This window comes from Capsicum annuum, chromosome 7 (assembly GCF_002878395.1).
Source record: "Capsicum annuum cultivar UCD-10X-F1 chromosome 7, UCD10Xv1.1, whole genome shotgun sequence".
NCBI classification, from domain to species: Eukaryota; Viridiplantae; Streptophyta; class Magnoliopsida; order Solanales; family Solanaceae; genus Capsicum; species Capsicum annuum.
The window spans coordinates 58,248,488-58,272,096 of NC_061117.1; the positions used below are offsets into that span (position 1 = coordinate 58,248,488).

Here is a 23,609-nt window from a genome sequence, read left to right on the forward strand (position 1 = left end):
TGCATATAATTATATATATATAATATAGTAAAAGCTCTTTACTTTGATTATTTACTGTACTTCAATTTTTTTAAGAAAATTTTTCTTTTAAATATCTAATTTGCAAGTTGACATGCACATCAATTGTGATTACACCTACAATTCAAAAGTAAATATAAAAATTGTGTGTTCGAAGCCTAATATGAATACTATATATATAATTATTTTTCATTTCTAGTAAAATATTAATAGACTTATTTAATGATATTTTTATAAACTTATTTGATAATGAATAGAAAATATCTTTAAATAGGTTAACAATTTTAAATTCTAACCTCACCAAATTCATGCGTGATAGTATTTTTTTGAGCAAAAAAATTAAAATATTAAAAGTTTGGAGTATTAAAATTTTTGACGGAGTCTGAATTTTCACTTAGAAAATTTAAAATATAAAAAAATAAATATATGAAGAAAAAAATTCAACATTTATCACATAAAAATATAAAATAATTTTAGCTCTATATAAAAAATCTAGTATTTCGTAAAAGGAGATTCTTGAGCAAAAATTAAAATATTAAAAGCTTGGAGTATTAAAAATTTTGGCGAAGTCATAATTTTTACTTAAAAAAGTTTAAAATATATGAAAATAAATATATGAAGAAAAAAATTCAACATTTACCATATAAAAATATAAAATAATCTTAGATATAAATAGTCTAGTATTTCGTGGAAGGAGATTTTTAAGCAAAAAATTAAAATATTAAAAGTTTGGAGTATTAAAAATTTTGACGGAGTCAGAATTTTCACTTAGAAAGTTTAAAATATAAGAAAATAAATATATGAAGAAAAAATTCAGCATTTCCCACATAAAAATATAAAATAATTTTAGTTATCTATAAATAATCTAATATTTTGTGAAAGAAGATTCATATTATAAATTTAAATTTATTTAAAATAGTACATGTGACATCACTTTCAAAAAGTTAGTTTAAGAGATCATGTATTTACCAAAAAAGTTTTGAAAATTCTTTAACTTTTATGCAGTGTAGAAAATAATAAAAGACAAATAAAAGGATAATATTTTAAGAGAAAATTTTTTAGTTGGTAAGGCAATTGGAATGTAATTTAGACTACCAAAAAGTTATCTTCTCTCTAAAAAGAAAAGTTTTTTAGTTGGTAAGACATAGTTAGAATGTAACTAAGGACTATCAAAAAGTTACTTTCCCTCTTATATATAGTAAAATATAAATAAATATACTAATAACTAGATGATGTATCTCGTGCAATGCACAGGCCTAATTTTTTGGTTTAATAATATTTTATGATTTTCTGCCGATTAAACATTTTATAAACCTTTTAAAATGAAAAAAAAAATATAATATGCCTTTAGTGTTATGAGAAAAAAGATATAACGACCTAAAAATTTGATGAAATATGTAAAATTTGAGATTTTGTGTGATTTGACTGTCTTACCCCTCCCCGAAGTTGCATTAGGATATTTCTAGGATGTGGGAGTGATTGACATGATTTTCGACGCATTTTAGTATCATTTATGCAATATTGTGAGTTTTGATGGCTTAAAGAGCTTTATTTGGGACTTATAAGGATATCTTTTGATCCGTGCGACGGATGACCAAACGAACTGCGCCAGCAGCTCCGTAATATCGATTTTAGGCAAGGGAGACCTTTGGTTCGGGTCCCGATGCACCCGAGCTCATTTCGACCTATTGATCGAAAAATTGGAAAATTAGAAATATGGGTATGGGACCTATATTTGATCGAAATCACCTTGGATGGAAAATTGGACTATGCCAGTAGATCCAGAATGTCGATTTTAGGGTGTTAGCATGTTTGGTACGATTTTATGGGTTTTAAATCTCATTTCAACTCTCGATTTGAAAAATTATAATTTCGAGGTTTGGGGGTCAACTTTATGAAAACGATATTTTTTTGAAAAATTTGATATCGCCAAAACGTCTGGAGCATCGAATTTAGTATGGTTGCATAGTTCGTTTGCATGTATCGAACCCCGAACGAATCTCGGGCACCCCATTGAAGTCCGAATTGAGTTTTTTTTTTAAAACAGTTTTTTTTACAGCAGTGCAGAAAAATCTGCACTATAAATAGTTTGGGAGTTAACCTTAAATAGTTAAACCTTAAATAGTTTGGGAGTTAAACCTTAAATAGTTTGGGAGTTTAAAAGTGAAGTGTGTGGGAGATTGGGAAGCTAAATCAACACTCATTTCTTGGTTTTATTACGGATTTAAAGTAAAAATTCATCCCTTTTCTTAGTAATCTCTTGATAAATTCCTCAAAACCTTCAAAAAATCTTAAGGCATGATTTTAAACCCAAATTTCACTTCTTTTCACTTGAATAATATTTTTATCTTATAATTATTAGTTTTTCATCAATTTAACCTTTAAAACAACTCCGATTCTTGATTTTAACCCGGATTTCAAAGATTTTTACCCGGTAAAGCTCAAAAATAATTTTTTTCGATTTGAATTCCACTTTTGACTCGATTTAACTTGGGTTTCCAGTTGTAGGTTCCTAAAAATATGGGGAACATGTTTTTAAAATAAAGTTTTGATTTTGCCCTTCTTTTTTAGAAATCCGTTTGGGGGGTCCGTTTTGATCTCTAATCAAAAGTAGTCAATATGGGTGTCATTGATTTTGTCTTAATGCATAGATTTCATATTTGATATTTTTAGTGGAGTTCAAGGTTGTTCGTGAAAAGTAAGATCGCGGGTTCAAGTGTAGCAGACTGGTTTCTACTTTTGAGGTACATTATGACATAACTCTTCAGACTGGGATGGATAGTAAATGATGGTACAAAATGCATGTTAAGAGTGGGAACTAATCATGAAAAATGGCTATCTATGTGTTGTGCCCATGTGTGGCTTTATATGTGATGTAATTATCGAAATTGAGATATTATATGATATGTTTGACCATGTGGGGTCCTAGGTGATATTGATATCCTTGAATACATGTGAATAATTATATTGGTTTGTTTAATGTGGTACCATTGGTGTATTGTGATTATATTCATACTTTATTGGCATATGAGACATGTGCAAATTCATGGATGAAATAAAAATTATAAGTGGATATTGGCTCATGTGGTTGTAGGAACGTATCATTATGGTTGGTTGTAAAAATATATCATGTGATTGGTTGTGGAAATACTCATTGTGATTGGTTGTGAGCATTACATCTTCATATCATACTCATTCATGAATCATTGGTACCACCGTAGCAACATATGAGAAACACTGACAACACTTTAAAAAAAATACTGTAACACCTTATGAAACCCTTTATGAGGAATGTGCTGGAAATGACATATGAGATATGTGGATTGTATATGGGTTTACGAACCCCCCATAGGTCCTACGTCAGAAAACTTTAGCTTCATAGGTGTATACGAGGATTATACGATGATCCCAGAGGTTTTGCGACGACCTCGTACATCATCATCATCATCATCATCATCCTCATCATCATATACATCGTACTTATTTTATTGTTTTTATGTTGTGTTGTATTGCCTTATTGACTTGTCATCTATGTATTTGTCTTACCTTTCTTTACTTGTATTTGATGATCTTATATCTATCTTTGAGAGGTTTTTTTTGTCTTTTTTTCTTTTTGTATCAATTTGGCTGATAGGCTTACTTGTCAAGGTACGCCACGATAAGTGCCATCATGACCCTTATTTTTGGGTCGTGATAAATTGGTATCAGATCAGTCAGGTTTCATTGGTCTTAATGGTATAAGAACGAGATGTCTTTATGAGTCTCGCGGATCGGTACATAGACGTCCGTATCTATCTTCGAGAGGCTATAAGATGTCTTTAGAAAACTTTCCTCATTTTATTCCTTATCGTTCGAATTCTTTTATATCTTGTGTTCTGAGTTGTGTTTCACTCTTTCTGCATGGATGGTGTGGCTTATACTATATATCAGTTGAGAGATGCTATGAAAAATTAGCGAATATCATTTGTCGATTGTAGGCTTGTTGATGCTCCTTAGTTGTTATGGGATCAGTTTGTTGATGCCTTTCTAGAAAGATTTGTGCCTTTAAGTTTGAGAGATCTTATGTGGGGTTAGTTTGATCAGTTGGAATAGGGATCCATGACAGTTGCTGAGTATGAGGAACGCTTCTATACCCTTTCCAGATAGTTCTAAGATAGCATTTCCACCTAATTTGAGAAGATTCGAAAGTTTGTAAAGGGTTTGGTTGTCTCCCTTTAGTTGGCTGCATCTCGGATGGTTGTGTTTAAGGGTATTTTTCAGAGTATTGTGGATCATGTTAAGGTGACAGAGGATATTACTCGGGTATCTCAGGGAGGCGCCAAAAGGGTGCATCATTTTAGTACGTTCAGGAGTCGAACCTCTCGAGGCAGAGATATTAGAGGTTATCATGGACGTTATGGTAGGCCAGTGCAGGTGACTTTATAGAGTTTAGCTGGTGGATCTTCTAGTTCAGCAGTTCAGGGTGGCCGTTCGGGCTCAGTTGTACTTTTTTTTGTTAAGACTGGTCGTAGAGGTTGCTATGTGTGTGATGAGATTGGCCATATGGCCAAGGACTATTCTACCGTGTTTTTAGAGCTATTCCTATTTTAGCTGTGAGAGGTAGGTGTTCTACCAAAGGTGCAAGAGGTAAGGATAGTAAAACCCGTATTAGTGGTTGTGGGGCTACTCAGCTAGTTGGTAGTCACGGATAGTATTATGCTATACCATCCAAACCTGAGGCAGAGACTTCTGATGCTGTAATTACAGGTACCTTCCTCATTTGTTTCAGACTTGCATCTGTATTATTTGATCCCGAATCAACTTTTTCCTATGCATTTGTGTATTTTGCTTTGGGTTTTGATTTTGTTACTGAGCCTCTTTCCATGCTTATTCATGTATCTACCCCAGTAGGTGATTCTTTAGCGGTAGAGAGGGTGCATCGATCTTGTGTTGTGAATTTTGCCGAGCATAATACTTTGATAGACTTGTTTGTTTAGACATGGTTGATTTTGATGCTATTTTGGGTATGAATTGGTTGGCTCCTTCTCATGCCGTCCTAAATTGTTATGCTAGGACTGTGACTTTAGCTTCGCCGAATGTGCCAAGGATAGCTTGGAAGGGTACACTTTATTTGGGTCCTAAGAGGGTCATATCTTATGTTCAGGCTTGTAAATTGGTTGAGAGGGGATGTTTATCTTACTCGGCCCATATTCGTTACACTAGTGTTGTTTCACCTCCTTTCTTGAATTCTGTCTGTGTTGTCCATGAGTTTATAGATGTGTTTTCTACGGACTTGCCTAGTATGCCTTCGAATCGAGATATTGATTTTATTATTGATGTTGAGTCGGGCACCAAGACTATTTTTATTCCTCCTTATAGGATGGCCCTAGTAGAGCTAAAGAAACTAAAGGATCAGTTACAGGGTTCATTGGATAAGTGATTTATTTGACCTAGTATTTCACCTTGGGGTGTGCCTGTCTTATTTGTGAAGAGAAAGGATGGGTCTATGCGGATGTGTATTGATTATTGACAGTTGAATAGGGTGATGGTTAAGAATAAGTATCCTCTTTCTCGCATTGGTGATTTGTTTGATCAGCTTCAGGGTTTTACGGTGTTTTTAAAGATTGATTTGAGGTCTGGTTATCACCAGTGGAGGATTAGAGCTTCGGATATTCTGAAAACTATTTTTCGGGCTCGATATTCATTATGAGTTCTTAGTCATGTGTTTTGGGTTGACCCATGCCCCTGTCGTATTCATGGAGTTGATGAACTGGGTGTTTTGACCGTATTTTGACTCCTTTGTTATGGTATTTATAGATGATATCTTGGGTTATTCCAAGAATAATGTTGAGCATGAGGATCATTTGTGGATTATGCTTTAGAGATTAAGGGATAAAAAGTTGTATGCTAAGTTCTCTAAGTGCGAGTTTTGGTTGGAGTCAGTTTCTTTCTTGGATCATGCGATGACTAAGGAAGGTATTATAGCTGATCCAGCTAAGGTTGTAGCGGTTTGTGATTGGGCTATACCTACTTCGCCCATCGAGATTCAGAGTTTTATTGGCTTGTCCGAGTATTATTAGTATTTTGTTGAGGGTTTCTCTTCCATTGCAGCTCCGTCGACCAAGTTGACTCAGAAGAAGAATTCCTTCCAGTGGTATGATGTTGTGAGGCAAGCTTTTAAGAGCTCAAGGATTTGTTGACTTCAGCTCCTATATTGTCTTTGCCCAAGGAGGGTGTGGGCTTTATTGTCTTTTGTGATACTTCAGGTGTTGGGTTAGGCATTGTATTGATGTAAGAGAGCAAGGTAATTGTGTATGCGTCTCGTCAAGATTGGAGCCTCATGAGAGGAATTATCCTACCTATGATTAAGAGTTGTGCGCAGTTGTGTTTGCCTTGAAGTTGTGGTGGCACTACTTATATGGAGTCCGTTGTGAGATCTTCTCAGATCATCGTAACCTTCAGTACATCTTTACTAGCGAGATCTTCATATGAGGCAGCGTCGTTGGCTTGAGTTACTTAAGGATTATGACTTGACTTTTCTCTACCATCAAGGCAAGGCTAATGTGGTTGCGGATGGCTTGAGCCAAAAGTCGACTAGCATGGGTATCTTGGTGCATCATTTGACTTAGGAGAGGCTGTTGAACTTTGAGGCTTATTCTTTGGCTAACCTAATAGTTAGGCTTGATATTTCGACACCGGGGTATGTTTTGGCATTTATGGAGGCTAAATCATCTTTGATAGAGTAAATTCGAGCTCATTAGTTTGATGATGTTAGATTGAGGTTGATTCGAGATAAGGTGTTGAGTGGGGAAGGTTAGGGAAGCCTCACTTAATTCAGATAGAGTTTTGAGGATTGGGGGCTAATTTTGTGTGTCGAGAGTGGTGATTGAATTAGGTTGATCTTGGAGGAGGCCCATTGTTCCATATATTCTATTCATCCAGGTGTGACTAAGATGTATTGATATTTGAGACAACACTACTGGTGGGGTGCTATGAGGCAAGATATAGCAGATTTTATAGCTCGTTACCTATGTTGACAACAGGTGAAGGCTGAGCATATGAGCCTGGTGGATTGCTTCAGAGGTTACCCATTTTTAAGTGAAAGTGGAACGGATCACAATGGACTTTGTGATTGATTTTCCTCGTACATCTTATAGTTCTGACAATGTTTAGGTCATCGTGGATTGATTGACTAAGTCAGCTCATTTTATTTTGGTTTAGGTTTCATTCAGTGTGGAGAGGTTAGCTCTTATCGTTATTTGTGAAATTGCTTGTCTTCATGGTGTACCGGTGTTCATTATTTCAGATTGAGGTTTTATATTCACATCTCATTTTTGAAAGACGTTTCAGGCTAAGTTGGGTACTCGGGTTGATCTAAGCACAACATTTCACTTCCAGATTGATGCCAGTCAAAGCGGACTATACAGGTTTTGGAGGATATGCTTCACGCATGAGTGATGGATTTTGGTAGCCCGTGAGAGCAACTTTTGGCTTTAGCAGAGTTTGCATATAATAATAACTACCATTCCAGTATTGATATGGCTCCTTTTGAGGTATTGTATGGTAGGCGTTGCCACTCTCCAATGGAGTTAGTGTGATGTTTCAGAAGTGAGACCTCGAGATATGGACTTGTTTTGTGAGTCTTTGGATAGAGTTCGGGTCATTTAGGATAGACTTAGAGAGACTCAGAGTATGGAAAAGTGCTATGCTAATCGTAGACTTCATGCCTTGAAATTTGGTGTTGGCGATTGTGTTTTTCTTTGAGTTTCACCCATGAAGGGTGTGATGAGGTTTGGTAAGAGGGGAAAGCTTAGCCCAAGGTATATTGGTCCATTTGAGATTCTTCGGACTGTTGGTGATGTGACTTATGAGTTGGCTTTGTCCCCTGATCTATCAGTTGTTCGTCCAGTTTTTTATGTTTCTATACTTCTTTGCTATATTTCTGATGAGTCTCATGTCATTCGTTGGGAGTCGGTTCAGTAAGATAAGCGGTTGTCCTTTGTGGAGAAGCCGGTTTCCATTTTGGCTAGGGATATTAGGCGGTTGCGCTCTAGAGTGATCCCTGTGGTTAAGGTCCAGGGGTGACATCAACCTGTAGATGAGGCTACTTCAGAGGTTGAGTCTTATATGCATAGTTCCTATCCCCAGCTTTTCATTGATTCAGGTATTTCCTTGCCTTAGTTTGAGGACGAACTAGATTTTTATTAGTGGATGATGTAACGACCTAAAAATTTGATGAAATATATGAAATTTGTGATTTTGTGTGATTTGACTATCTTACCCCTCCCCTTAGTTATATTATGATATCTCTGGGATGTGGGAGTGATTGACATGATTTTTGATGCATTTTGGTATCATTTATGCAATATTGTGAGTTTTGATAGCTTAAAGAGCCTTATTTTGAACTTATATGGATATCTTTTGATCCGTGCGATGGATGGCCGAACAGACTGTTCCAACAGCTCCAGAATATCGAATTTTGGGCTAGGTAGACCTTTGGTTTGGGTCCCGGTGCACCCGAGCTCATTTCGACCTATTGATCGAAAAGTTAGAAAATTAGAAATATGGGTGTGGGACCCACATTTGATCGAAATGACCTCGGATGGAAAATTCGAATTCGTCAGCAGATCCAAAATATTGATTTTAGGGTGTTAGCATGTTTGGTATAATTTTACGAATTTTAAATCTCATTTCGACCCTCGATTTGAAAAATTATAATTTCGGATTTTGGGGGTCAACTTTATCAAAATGATGTTTTTTGAAAAATCTGATATTGCCAACGCTTCCGGAGAGTCGAATTTAGTATGGTTGCATAGTTCGTTTGCATATATTCGACTCCAAACGAATCCCGGGTACCCCGTTGAAGTTCGAATTGAGTTTTAAAAAAAAAAACAGCTTTTTTTGACAGCAGTGCCGAAAAATCTGCACTATAAATAACTTTTTTTAGACCTATTTTGTTCATTTTCATGATGCCTCTTGGGAGTTAAACCCTAAATAGTTTGGGAGCTTAAAGGTGAAGTGTGCGGGAGCTTGGGAAGCTAAATTAACACTCATTTCTTGGTTTCATTACGGATTTAAGGTGGGAATTCATTCCTTTTCTTAATAATCTCTTGATAAATTCCTCAAAACCCCCCCAAAAAATCTTAAGGCATGATTTTAAACACAAATTTTTCTTTTTGCTTGAATAATATTTTTATCTTATAATTACTAGTCTTTCATCAATTTAACCTTCAAAACAACTCCGATTCTTGATTTTAACCCGGATTTCAAAGAATTTTACCCGGTAAAGCTCAAAAATATTTTTTCTTCGATTTGAACTCCGTTTTTGACTCGATTTAACTTGGATTTTCAGCTGTAGGTTTCTAAAAATATGAAAAAAATATTTTTGAAATAAAGTTTTAATTTTGCGCTTCTTTTTTAGAAATCCATTTTGGGGGTCCGTTTTGACCCCGAACCAAAAGTAGTCAATATGGGTGTCGTTGATTTTGTCTTGATGCGTAGATTTCATATTTTATATTTTTAGTGGAGTTCGGAATTTTTCGTAAAAAGTGAGGTCGCGGGTTCAAGTGTAGCAAACCGGTTTCGACTTTCGAGGTAGGTTATGACTTAACTCTTTAGACTGGGTTGGGTCGTAAATGATGGTACAAAATGCATATTAAGGGTGAGAACTAATCATGAAAAATGGTTATCTATGTGTTGTGCCCGTGTGGGGCCCTATATGTGGTGTATTTGTCGAAATTAAGATATTATATGATATGTTTGACCGTGTGGGGTCCTAGGTGATATTAATAGCCTTGAATACATGTGAATAATTATATTGGGTTGTTTAATGTGGTACCATTGGTTTATTGTGATTATATTCATACTTTATTGGCATATGAGACATGTGCAAATTCATGGATGAAACAAAAATAATAAGTGGATATTGGCTCATGTGGTTGTGGGAACGTATCATTGTGGTTGGTTGTGAAAATATATCATGTGATTGGTTTTGGAAATACTCATTGTGATTGGTAATACTCATTGTGATTGGTTGTGAGCATTACATCTTCATATCATACTCATTCATGAAACATTGGTACCACCGTGACAACATCTGAGAAACACTAGCAACACTTTTTTTAAAAAAAATACTGTAACACCTTATGAAACCCTTTATGAGGAATGTGCCGGAAATGACATATGAGATATGTGGATTGTATATAAGTTGACGAACCCTCCATGAGTCCTACGCCGGGAAGCTTTAGCTCTGTAGGTGTATACAGGGATTATACGATAATCCCAGAGGTTGTGCGATGACCTCGTGCATCATCATCATCATCATCATCATCATCATATACATTGCACTTACTTTATTGTGTTTATGTTGTGTTGTATTGCCTTATTGACTTGTCATCTATGTATTTGTCTTACCTTCTTTTACTTGTATTTGATGATCTTGTAACTACATGTTCTCTCTTGTTCTATTTATATGCGACATAATGTATACTTCTATTCTATACTTTGGTGTGTTGTTGTAATATATGTGAGATATATTAGAACTGTTAGTGCAAGTGGTGTGGGCTACCGTTGTGGAACATTTTTTGATTGCAGGTGACATGTCTTTAGTGTACATTTTGTATGCTTTATTTGCTACTTTACTTGGTCGGCCTATGATACCTACTGATCAAGTGGACCATACTCATGCCTACTGCTCCCTTTGGGCGCAGGTCTTAGCTGAGTGCACCTCATCTTGATTGACTCGGGCGATTGTTGGAGTTTCCAAGGTAGAGGTTAGACATTCATGCGTCTGAAGTTCACCTCTATCTTTCTATAGTTGTTATGTCTTTATCAGTATTCGGAGATAGTTATTATTCCTTTGTGGTTATTTTTCTGATGCATTTGACTCTTGGATTGTATTAGTAGTTCTTACACTATTCGCACCTGGTTTTGGACATGATTGGTATTTTGAATAAGTTCTTTCCGCATTGTTATGATTACTTATATAGTTCAGCTTCGTTCTAGAAGTCTTACCGTGAGATATTTCTGTATATGGTTCGGCGTCGTTCTAGAAGTCTTACCATGGGATATTTCTGTCTTTTTCTTTTGTATCATTTTGGATGATAGGCTTACTGGTCAAGGAACGCCACGACAAGTGTCATCATGACCCTTATTTTTGGGTCGTGACAAAAGAGACAGATTTTCATATATTATTATTTTTTTCATTATGTTTTTTTCTGAGATCTTAGTAACATCTCAAAATTCTCAATTACTTTGTAATAACACTTATCAAATTTGACACTTTACATGATAATTTACAATATATTAATTTTTTAACCCAAATTATAGTATTATTATATCGGTTTTAAACTTTTTATTTTATTTTAAAAAAGATTGTACACCACTAAATTTAAAAAATGATCAAATTGTCCTAACATTATTATTTGTAACATAATTTCTTATTAAATTTATAATATAAAGTTATACTTCTTTAGTATTTTCAATTATTTTAAATTTTTGGTTCCTTTGTAATAGAAATTATTATATAGTTATACTTCTTTAGTATTTTCAATTGTTCTAAAATTTTTAGTTCCTTTGTAATAGAAATTATTTATCTTTCATATTTTTCTCTCGTTTTGTTTCTTTGATCATTGAAAGAATTTTTAATTATATATTCATATATTTTGAATTTATGATATTGATTTTTTAGCGAATTAGAAAAAACATCAAATTAAGTTTGATCATAGATGAAGTAGTATTCTCCTACTAAATGATATTTCTCATGCTACATATATGAAATGACTATATCTTTTTTAAATTTTCTTTCAAATTATTTTCAAGTATTGTATTAAAGAGGGAGGTCTTTTCATATAAAATTTGAGAGTATTTTAACATATTATTACAAAAAACAACTTGGAACAAAATTGTATAATCTTTTTGATTGAATAATTGCCAACTAAATGCAATAATTGAAATTCAAAACCTGTTAAAATGATATTAATTTGAAATAGTATAATAAACATTAAATTGTAGATTATTTTGAGAATTTTTTTGGGGGTTATATAGCTAAGATGAGAAGTAGTGCATTTAAAAGAAGAGAGAAAAGATTGAATATAAATTGGAGCCCACAAAAAGAGATAGATTTTGGATGATGAATTTGTATTATGAAATGACTATAATGCCCTTGGTCGTCCCATAACTCACTCCACTCTTCTATAATATAACTAGTGATGTATGTCGTGCCATGCACGGGCACAATATTTTTTTATTTAATAACATTTAATGATTTATTGTCAATTAAACATCTTAAAATAAAAAAAAAATATAAATATGCTTTTTGTGTTATGACAAAAAAAAAGACAGATTTCATATATTATTTTTATTTTTTATTATACATTTTTTTGAGATCTTAGTAATATCTCAGAATTCTCAATCACTTTATAATAATACTTGTAAAATTTGACACTTTACATGATAATTTATGGTGTATTAATTTTTTTTAACTCAATTTATAGTATTATTATATATGTGTTTAAACTATTTATTTTATTTTTAAAAATGTGGTACACCACTAAATTTAAAAATTGATCAAATTGTCCTAAAATATTATTTGTAACATAATTTCTTATTAAATTTAAAATATATAGCTATACTTCTCTAGTATTTTTAATTGTTTTAAAATTTTTAGTTCCTATGTAATATAAATTATTTATCTTTCATACTTTTCTCTCATTTTGTTTCTTTGTTTATTGAAAGAAATTCTTAAATAATATTTATGTATTTTGAATTTGTATAACATTGAATTTTTAGTGAATTAGAAAAAGCATCAAACTAAGTTTGGTCATAGATGTAGTGTAGTCCTACATAATGATACTTCTCATGCTACATATTTGAAATGACTATATGTTTTTCAAAACTTTCTTTCAAAAATTTTCAAATATGTGTATCAATGAGGGAGGTTTTTTCATATACAATTTGAGAGTATTTTAACATTTTATTACCTAAAAAACAACTTGAAACAAAATTTTATTATCTTTTTCATTGAATAATTGTTAATTGAATGCAACAACTGATTTTAAAAACTTGTTAAAACGATATTAATTTGAAATAGTATAATAAATATTAAATTGTAGATTATTTTGAGAATTTTCTATAAGGTTATATAGCTAAGGAGGGAAGTGAGAAATAGTGCATTTTAAAGAAGAAAGAAAAGATTGAATGAAAAATAAGGCCAACAAAAAGAGGTGGATTTTGGATAATGAATTTATATTGTGAAATGACTATATTGCCCTTGGTCGTCCCATAACTCATTCTTCTATAACATACTAGTTTCATTTGGCCCGTGCTAAGCCCGATCCAAACTATATTAATATTTTTTTTATAAAGATTTTTCTATTTTTTTTATTCTGCCTTTTTATTTTTGTATAATATTATATTAGTTAAAAATAGTTCAATAATTTCTCAATATTTATAGAATATTAAATGGAATATTTATTGTAATTATTTGTTCTATTTTCTTTAGTTCATTTCATTTCATAAAGAATGTTTATTTTCTTATTTTAGAAACTGCTCAAAAAATATTTATTTTCTTTCTTAGAAATTGCTCAAGACTACAAGTTAAAAGATATTTTGGTCCTTTGTACATATCTTTAGTTTAAAACTTCAAAATTAAAGATATTTGTTACTTTTTAAAATTTCATGTTAAGTCAAAATCAGATAAATAAATTAAAATAAAGAAATTATTAAAGAATTATATCTTTTTAAAGATATTTTGTAAGAATAAATTTAATAAAAAGTAATTTTTATTTTTAAAGAATGATTAATTCTTTAACAGGTGTGCCTAAGTTAAAAAAATTACTTATTTTAAAATTGGAAGTATTATTTTGTGTGAATAATGTAAAATTTTGGACCCGTGATGGGATTTTTTTAAATTATGAGTGAGACATACTTATTACATGAAAGATATAAGTTGTATGATATTCCACTAATTTTTTGACACATAGATTGTGGAATTTATTTTGTCAATTTTAAACTATCAAAAAGAGAGAAAATCTATAATTTTGTGCATACCACATTAGCTGTTAACCCACTTCCTTCTTAATATAAACCTTTTGGAAATCTTAGTAACTTAATTGATTAGTTACCTGAACTTTTACTTTATTGGTGAGGGTTCGATTCCCCGTTGTGTAATCTCCTCCCTCATTCCCCTACCCCAATTTTTTTTTTTTTTAAATCTTAATAAACCCTTCTTTGTCTCTCCTGGCTACCCTCTTCCATTGTTTTTTTTTCTCATTTCTTTTTATCAAATTTAGATCAATTCATATGCAGGCCATAAATTTTTAATCCTTCGTCAGTTGAACAAAAATTAAATTAATTAAATATATTGATATATATATTTTTTTAGTTTTATGTGATTTAATTTTAATTTTAACTATAATAATAATTGAATTTACTGATTTTATAATTATTTATATGAAATAAAAATGTATCAATTTTTATAAATAATTTAAATATCTTATAAAACTTTTCATCAAAATTTTATTATTGTTAATTTTATTTTAACAGATTAATAGGTTTATGCTTAAACACATTTTTAAAAGAAATATATGAATCACAATCAATTTATGTAAAAATAAATGATGAGATTCTTATCAAAATATTTTTATATTTCTTATAAATTATATTCACCTAAATAAATAAGAAATCCTAAAACACCGTCCATAATTAAAAGAAAATTATAGTCATTATAATAAAAAAGAATAATTCATGATTACAAGTTAGAAGCTAATGAAATTTCTTTCTAATAAAAGGAAAAAAAAAGAGATAAATACCATTATTTAAAAAAAAAAGAAAATCAAAACAACAATCAAATTGATAAATGTGTACTATATATATTTCTATTGTATTTGAATAATTAAAAATTAGGTAAATTAATTTAATTTTAATTTACACAAACAAACAGAAAAAAGGAATCCAAACATGATATGAATAATTCTTCTTAAAACTCATGTATCGATCACGTCGATCAAAATTTAATACACGAAAAAAATCCTCCCACTAATCAGGTCAACTAATTAAAAAGTTTAAAAATCATTCTTCAAAATTAAATTTTTGAGTTCGAAGTATTCTAAATTATGTCACAAAAATGATGTACGAACAGGAATACCTTATTTTGCTTGTCAGTGGGACCATTAGAGTCCATTTGTTAATAAGATAATGACTCATACAAGTATGAGTTGACATATTTCAATCATAATACTCTCCCCGTTTAAAAACAATGATCTATTTTAACTTAGCATAAAATTTAAGAAAATAAAAAAGACTTTTCAATTTTGTTGTATTAAATTAAAGTTATGTTAAATGTATCAAAATACTTTTTAATCTTGTGGTTCTAAACATACCATGTGAAAAGTTAAAATTAAAGTATTGTCAAAAGGAAGAATCATTCTTTTTGAAATGCATTAAAAAAAAAATGAGTCATTCTTTTTGAAATGGTGAGTAAAATTTTTCGCGGTGGGTCATGCAGGTTTTGGAACTGGGGATAATAGTGCATCCTGTGGTAATTGGAATAGCTTTGGGTGTGTCTGAAAATCTCAAAACCATAAGGACTTATTTAGGTGCCTTGACTTTTCATCAATTTTTCGAAGGCATGGGACTTGGTGGATCCATTGCTCAGGTAAATTAATTATATTACACTATTCTTGTTGTCTTTCTCTTTTTGTTTCGTTTCTGATTGTCATTATTATTGGAATAACGACATGTCTAAGCAAGAATCCTATTCCATTTACTGGATGAGAATTGAAAGATCCACTACTCACCGTAAGTACTCTTATCTAGCTTTTGACAAACTACCGAATATGTCCATATGCTAAGTCACAAAAAGTTTGCTCAAGTCAATGAGGAAGAATTGAGGGGTAGCTAGCTGATAGGAATTGCATTGCGCAAGAATTAATAATGCATGCATTAGTTATAAGTATTAGTTATTTCATCTTTTATTCCATATAAAATAATATATTGATTTTCTCATATTATTTTATACATAAATAACTTATTTTCTAACTAGCTAGCTACCAAACGGTGTATAACTTATATATTCAGAAATTAATACATAGATAAGTTATTGTTGAAGATATCAATCATGAAGTTGTAGAGAGAAGATTATTGCAAGTAGAAAGAATCTCAATTTCATATATAAACCAAGATGTAAAATGTGCTCCATTTATAGTCAGCTGAGTGTTGATAGCTCAACATAACAATCACTAACTAACTAAGCTACCACTAACTCTTTACAACTAGCTATTAAGTAATTACACATAATTAGTTACTGTGGTCCCCACAACCCTTTTCTTCTACACTCCCCCAAGCCGATGGATGAAAACAAGTTCTTCAATCCCAGCTTTATCACTAGATAGTCATGTTGCGGTGAGCACAAACTTTTAGTTAACAGATCAACCCTTGGTTCTAATGTGTTGTGTCTATATCAGCCCTTCCTGAATTTTTCCTCTTACAAAATGATAATCTATGTTAATATGCTTGGTTCTCTCGTGGAATATGGGATGGGCAGCTATTTGGATGGAAGCTTTGCTGTTACAAAACATCTGAACAAATAATATAATAGTAACTCCTAGCTCCTTGTATAGTCCAGTAAGCTAAGTGACTTCAGCAACTGTTGTTGTCATGCTTCTAAATTCTGCTTCAGCAGAGCTCCTGAATACTGTATTTTGTTTCTTTGACTTCCAAGAAATCAAGGCTTCTCCAAACTTCACTAGATAACCAGTAACAAACTCTCTTGATTCCGTAAAAGAACCCCCAATCAGAGTCACAGTATGCAGTCAGCTTCTTGTTCCCATTAACATGCATAAAAAGTCCTAGTCCAAGATTTCCTTTGATTTTACCACTCTCATCGCAACTTCTAGATGGCTCTTTTTGGGTGAATGCATGTATTGACTGAGTGCTTGGACTGTGAAAGCCAAATTAGGTCTTGTCATAGTCAAATAGAGCAATCTGCCTATGATTCTTTGATAACCACCTTTATGTACCACTTGTGAATCATTCTCATCTGAGACCTTAAATGTTTTGTTAAACTCCACTGAGGTTAATTTGTGATTGAACTTCATTGGTGTAGAAGTAAGTTTACTACTCGATATACCTGGTTCAGACACCAGCTCCAGTGCATACTTCCTTTGACACATGTGTATACCTCTCCCATACCTGGAAAACTCAATTTCAAGGAAGAACTTAAGGTATCCAAGATCTTTCATTTTGAACTTTTCTTGAAGGTTCATTTTAGTTTGCTGAATCAGCTTTAGAGAGCTTTCTGTCAAAAGTAAGTCATCTACATATACAAGTATGATCACAAGTTCATGACCTACTTGTTGTGTGAATAAAAAATAGTCATAATGAGACTGAACAAAACCCATGCTAATTAAGGCTTCTGTTAGCTTCAAGGTTCATTGCCTGGGAGCTTGTTTCAGGCCATATATGGACTTATGGAGTCTGCAAGCCTTTTTCTAAGTTTCCCCTGGATTGCAAAGCCCTGAGGATAACCATATATACCTCTTTATCCAAATCACCCTAGAGAAAGGCATTGTGAACATCCATTTGGAAGATATGTTAGTAAGACGAAGCAACAAGAGCAACAACAGCTTTGACAGTGACCATTTTAGTCACCGGTGAGAAAGTTTCAGTATAATCTAGCCCCTCCTATTGAAAATAACCCTTGGCTATAATCCTAGCCTTATACCTTTCAACCTCACCATTAGACTTGTACTTTACCTTGAACAACCATTTACATCCAATGGGAATATGACCAGGTGGAACATCTACTATAGACTAAGTTTTGTTCTCCTCAAGAGCAACAATTTATAAATGCATAGAAGCAACCCAATGAGGTTCCTTACTAGCCTCAGCAAATGATGTGGGCTCAACTATAGCAAAAAAGAAAGCAGGTGAAGCTCGGTAAGCAGGAGCAAAATGTCATAAAACACATAATTTATCACAGGATAAAGACAAAGCTTTTTAGATGAGATATAGTCATTTAACCATACAAGTGGTCTGGTAGCTCTGTAAGACCTTCTCAACTCAACAGGTGGAGACTGAAGTGATGATGTTAAAGTGGAGAAATAGATGATAGAACATGATCTATAAAAGAAGATAATTGAGAAGATAAATGAGTATTGACTGAAGTAGAACAAGCAGGATCACTGGGTAAAAAAAGCACAGGAAAGAAAGGCAAGAGAGATTTCTTGTGGTACTGAAAGGGAACTGTATGTTCCCTAAATTGAATATCTCTGCTAACCAGAAAGATCTTAGAGCTAAGAGCATATAGTATGCATCCCTTCTGAGATGAGGAATAACTAAGAAGAGCAGTAGGTATGGCTCTTGGACTAAAATTATAAATTTCTTTGACTACAGTTGCAAAGCCAAGGCACCCAAAAAATCTAACATGATGCAGAGAGGGAGCTCTGTAATGTAACTTCTCAAAGGGAGATTTACCATGCAGAAGAATATGTAGAAGAATAGATGGTAATCAGTCGAGAATATAACTGCAGTAGTAACACATTCACCCCAAAATTTTAAAGAAATAAAGCCTTGGAATCTCAGAGCTCTTGCCATATCTAGAGTATATCTATGTCTCATCTCAACTACTCTATTTTGTTGAGGAGTATACACAGAAGAACTTAGGTGAACAATACCTAAATCTCTCAGTACGATAGAGACATGAGTATTAAAAAATTCAGTACCATTGTAAGTTCTGAGATATTTAACTGAATAGGCAAACTGATTTTTGACCATTAGTAGAAAATCTTTAAGGTATAGTATAACACCACTCAAACTTGGAATGGATCAAGAATATCCAAGTAAACCTAGTATGGTCATCTACTATAGTCATGAATTACCTCTTACCATCATGAATAGGAACTATATAAAGGCCTCACATATCAACATAAACAAGTGCAAAAGTAGTAGGAACATAGGAGTGACTTACAAGAAAATGAAGTCTTGTTTGTTTTGCAATAAGACACACAGTACAGACATGTTACTTAAGATGAGAAGAGTTCAATCCATTAATACTCTTAAGAACTTTCAAAGGTACATTCCCTAGTCTTCTATGTCATTTTAAGGTAAAATCAGTACTAACAACATTATTACTGAGTTTAGTGACATTTTGTGTACTACGATCAAATAATGCCACAGACTGCTACCTTGAGTCTTCACAAGTGTCTGTTTTCTTTTAGTACTATGTTATGCTGTGTCCGTGTAGTATATATAATCCATCCTCCTCTTATCAATTCCTATCACCTTTTTAGTGAAGAGCTCCTAAAATTTACAAAAATTAAGATAAAAGCCAACCATACATTTGAGCTCTTTAGTGATCTTTGAGACTAAGAGAAGATTATATCTGAACTCAGGTATATAAAGAAATCTTTCACTATCAAGCTATTGAACAAAAAAGCATTTCCTGAAGTTTTAATGCAAACTTGCTCTCCAGTATGAAGATGTACTTATTATTAAGCAGACCTGATATGACTTTTGACTTTTTTAGCAAATACTTATTCTAAACCATATGGTTTGTAGCACCTGTGTCCGATATCCAATTATAATCACTTAATAAAGTAATAAGGGTAGTGACAATACCCGCATCAGCAGAAGTGCCATCACTTGAACTAGCTTGAGTAACATTAGCCACCTGTTGCTTTAACTTTATCCAATATCTGTGTAACTTGAGAGTATTATTCAGCTATAAATATTGGTAATGCTACTTGATACTGGGCAGTAGGAATCTGATAATGGCACCCTTGAGTGAAGTATGGCCCATGAGGAAAGTTTCTATAGAACATACCAGGTTTTGAATGTTGAGTATAAGAAAATGAAAGAGAACCCTAGGAAGTGTTACAGCAGTGATATGATTGAGATGAGAGTGTTGAGATCTGAGGTGATGAGGTCTGATCCTCTCCAGTATGAAAAAGTCTACTTTCAGTCACATTGTTAGCTTGCATTCCTTCTTTCTTCTTAAACTTATAATCTGGTGGATAACTATGAAGCTTATAACACACATCCTATTTGTGACCTTTAAGATGACAATAGTCAAATTTTAGCATTGATCTATCAGAAAAATTCTTTGACCTGCCACTCCTAGGCATCATTCTGTTGCTTAGTAATGCAGTAGATCCACCATAACTACCTAAACTACGACTAGTTTCCATATTATAATTTATTCTCTGACTTTCCATATTTAAAATCATAGAATATGCTTGATTAACAATAGATAAAGGCATAAGCATTAAGATCTGACTTTTAACCTGAGCATAAGTTTCATTTAAGCCCATAAAAAATTGCCGCAGTTTCTATTGTTGAAAGTGTTCTGCATACTTCTTGGATTCATCACAAGCAGATATAGTAGGAGGCATTAGAGCCTCAAATTCATCTCTTAACTCCTTCAGGCTCGAGAAATATACAACAACTGAACTTGCACCTTGGGTTAAGGTAGTTATCTCTTTATGCAGATAAAATACCCTAGATGCATTCACTTTATCAAATCTCTCTTTCAGATCACACCGCACAGTATGGGCATTGAATCTATAGAGACAGTACTAACTAGATCCTTAGAAACTATGTTCATAATCCATGCAAGGACTATAACATCACATTTGTCCCAAATCTCATGCAAACTGGAGTCAAAACTCTTCTTTTTACAAGTTCCAAGTTCAAAACCTAACTTGTTCTTGCCTCTTAGCACTAATTTCATAGACTTACTCTATAAAGCATAATTCTTAGATCCTATAAGCTGTACAAAGGTAAAGATCAAACCTTGAGTATCAAAAGGATAAATGTATAGCAGATGGTTGTAATTGATCTGATCCTCTACCTAAGTTATTACATATGAAGTTGATCTCTCTGACTGAGCTATTAACCACCTCACTAGTGATGATTTTGAGCAATTACAGTGAATTATGAGTAATTTGCTTGAAATTAAACCTTGCACAACCTGAAGATTTAATTGGAAATTCTTTAATGTGCTCCGAGTCAAAGAATCTGTATTGAAAAATAACTCGAAGAGTCAGTAGAACACTAGTTCTTCTACTGCTTTTTCTTCGAAGCTTCACTAATTGATACGAAGGTCTTCTGGAACCTCCACTCTGATACCATGTTGAAGATATTAATTATGAAGTTGTAGAGAGAAGATTATTGCAAGTAGAAAGAATCTCAATTTCATATATGAACCAAGTTTTACAATGTGCTCCATTTATGAATAGCTGAATGTCGACAGCTCATCATAACAATCACTAACTAACTAAGATACCACTAACTCTTTACAACTAACTATTAACTAATTACACATAATTAGTTACTGTGGTCCCCACAACCCTTTTCTTCTATAGTTAACTCTTTACTTGCTACCAAACATTGCAAAATTTTGGATTCGATTCTTTTTCAATATTACATCATTTGTTCATGTACTTGATCTAGTAGATATTTAGTGCGCGACCCTTATTTTATTTAAAATTTAAAAGATCTAAGATAAAATACTACTAAAAGTACAGAAATTAGTGATATACAAATTTCGTAGCTAACAACGAAATGATTAGCTATATATTATGAAAAAGATTCTATTAGCAATGGACGATTTAGCGATGGATTTCAATGAATTCCATAGCTAGTTCCACACTTTTAGAGAAACATAAATAATTAGTGATAGATTATTAAAAAAATTATGTTAGCTACGAACAATTAAACGATGGATTAGTAACAAATTTCATATCTAATTTTTTTCTTGGATATATATACACAAGCACATTCAATTTTACTATTTTTTTCTGATTTTATAACTATATGTTTTGTGAGTTCGATAATTACGTAATTAAGCTCTTGTTACAGACCTGTACCTTGGGTCACAACTTGTGTTATATACCCTACGCTATTTGGTAATTGATGGTGAAAGTGTTGGTAGTTTGCTAGTGATTGATGATGCAAAGTCAGACTTTTTATGGGTTTTTTTCTTCTTTTATTTTTTTGTCTTAGGTAAAATATAAAAGTTCCTTATTGACTAGGAAGAACTCTCATTTCTTTCTTATATTGAATTGTCTTTACCCTAATATGTTTTTGTTGTATTTTTATTTGGTTCTGTCCTTTCTCGTTCTATCGCTACGCTCAACTTAGTGTGGTTTAAGGGTATAAGGTGTCACAAAACTGATATATGGAAAGTCATAACCAAACATGCTTTATGGATGATTTAGAAGATTCTAAAAAGTATTTAATTTGCTAATTCTGACTCTGGAAAAAATGAATTACTAAACATAGAAAGGTTCTCATTAAATTAAGATCTGTCCATAAATAAGAGGAAATTTCTTAAAGATGTCTTGGAGGAACTTATATGTAATAATCAAGTCTCCTAAGTGGATTTTTATTATGTATATGACAAGAACACATGACAAGTTACTCATAAAAGATAAATTAGTCCAATGAGATATAATGGGTCAGGAAATGAAAATATAAAATAATTATTCGTCAGTTTTCCAATCATTTATACTTACGAATTTATGTTATTTACACTGATAATTTAATTTATTTTTTTCTTTTGGCTATTTTACAGGCAAAATTCAGGTCCCGTGCAGTGGCTTTAATGGCTTTATTCTTCTCTCTCACAACTCCAATCGAAATAGCAATTGAAATAGGAATAGCAAATGATTACCATGAAAATGACCAAAACTCTCTTATTGTGGAAGGAATATTTAATTCAGCTTCAGCTGGTATCTTAATTTATATGGCAATAGTTGATTTATTAGCTGCCGATTTTATGCATCCAAGAATGCAAGGCAATGGAAAGCTTCAATTAGGAGCTAATATCTCACTTTTTCTTGGTGCTGGACTCATGTCTGTCCTAGCCATATGGGCTTAATTGATCAGCACAAATTATTATCAATTTCACACTTTTTATGTTACTTTTATTGTATCTTGTATAAGCGGTTAGCCATACAAAAGAAGACTCTAAATATTTTTTAAATTCTATTGTCTCATATTATATGACATCTTATTAATATATGTTGTTTACGTAGAATATTTTTCTTTCGTATTCTTATGTGCCTAATGTGCTTTGAAATGTGTTGATTGAGACCAAAATTTTGAACGACACTAATGAAATCAGGTTCTAGAAGAATTCTCCTCATGCTCTATAATATTATATTCATTAATTTATTCCTAACTAGTATTTTGAAGACTGAAACAAGTTCAGAAGAATCTCCCTTCGTCACATTTTATGTGTTGCCATTTTGTTTGGTTCGTTTCAGAAAGAATGTCACATTTTCTTATTTAGTAACTATGTAGAGAAAAAATTTCACTTTTATCCTTAGTGGTCCGACTTAATTAAAGATAGTAGTAATGCATTTTTTAATAAATGACAGTTTGATAAACATCACCAAAAATTTTCTTATTTTTTAAATTTTGTGCTCGATCAAAATATGCCACGTAAAATGAAAATGAGGAAGTAGTACTTTGTAGCTAGTGTATGATCCCAAAGATGTCAATTCATATTTAAATGCTTGAGAGCTAAGCCTTGGTAAAAAAAAAAACTTGAGATACAATAATATCGATATATTGCTTCTGAATTGCTTAGAATCCAACCTCTTTACGAG

At 32.4% G+C, this 23,609-nt stretch overlaps 1 pseudogene; it reads left to right on the forward strand.

Annotated features, from left to right (window-relative positions):
- The window catches only part of LOC107876620, a 38,275-nt pseudogene extending 15,381 nt beyond the window's left edge, over nucleotides 1-22,894 (forward strand).
- The last annotated feature ends 715 nt before the right edge of the window (nucleotides 22,895-23,609 follow it).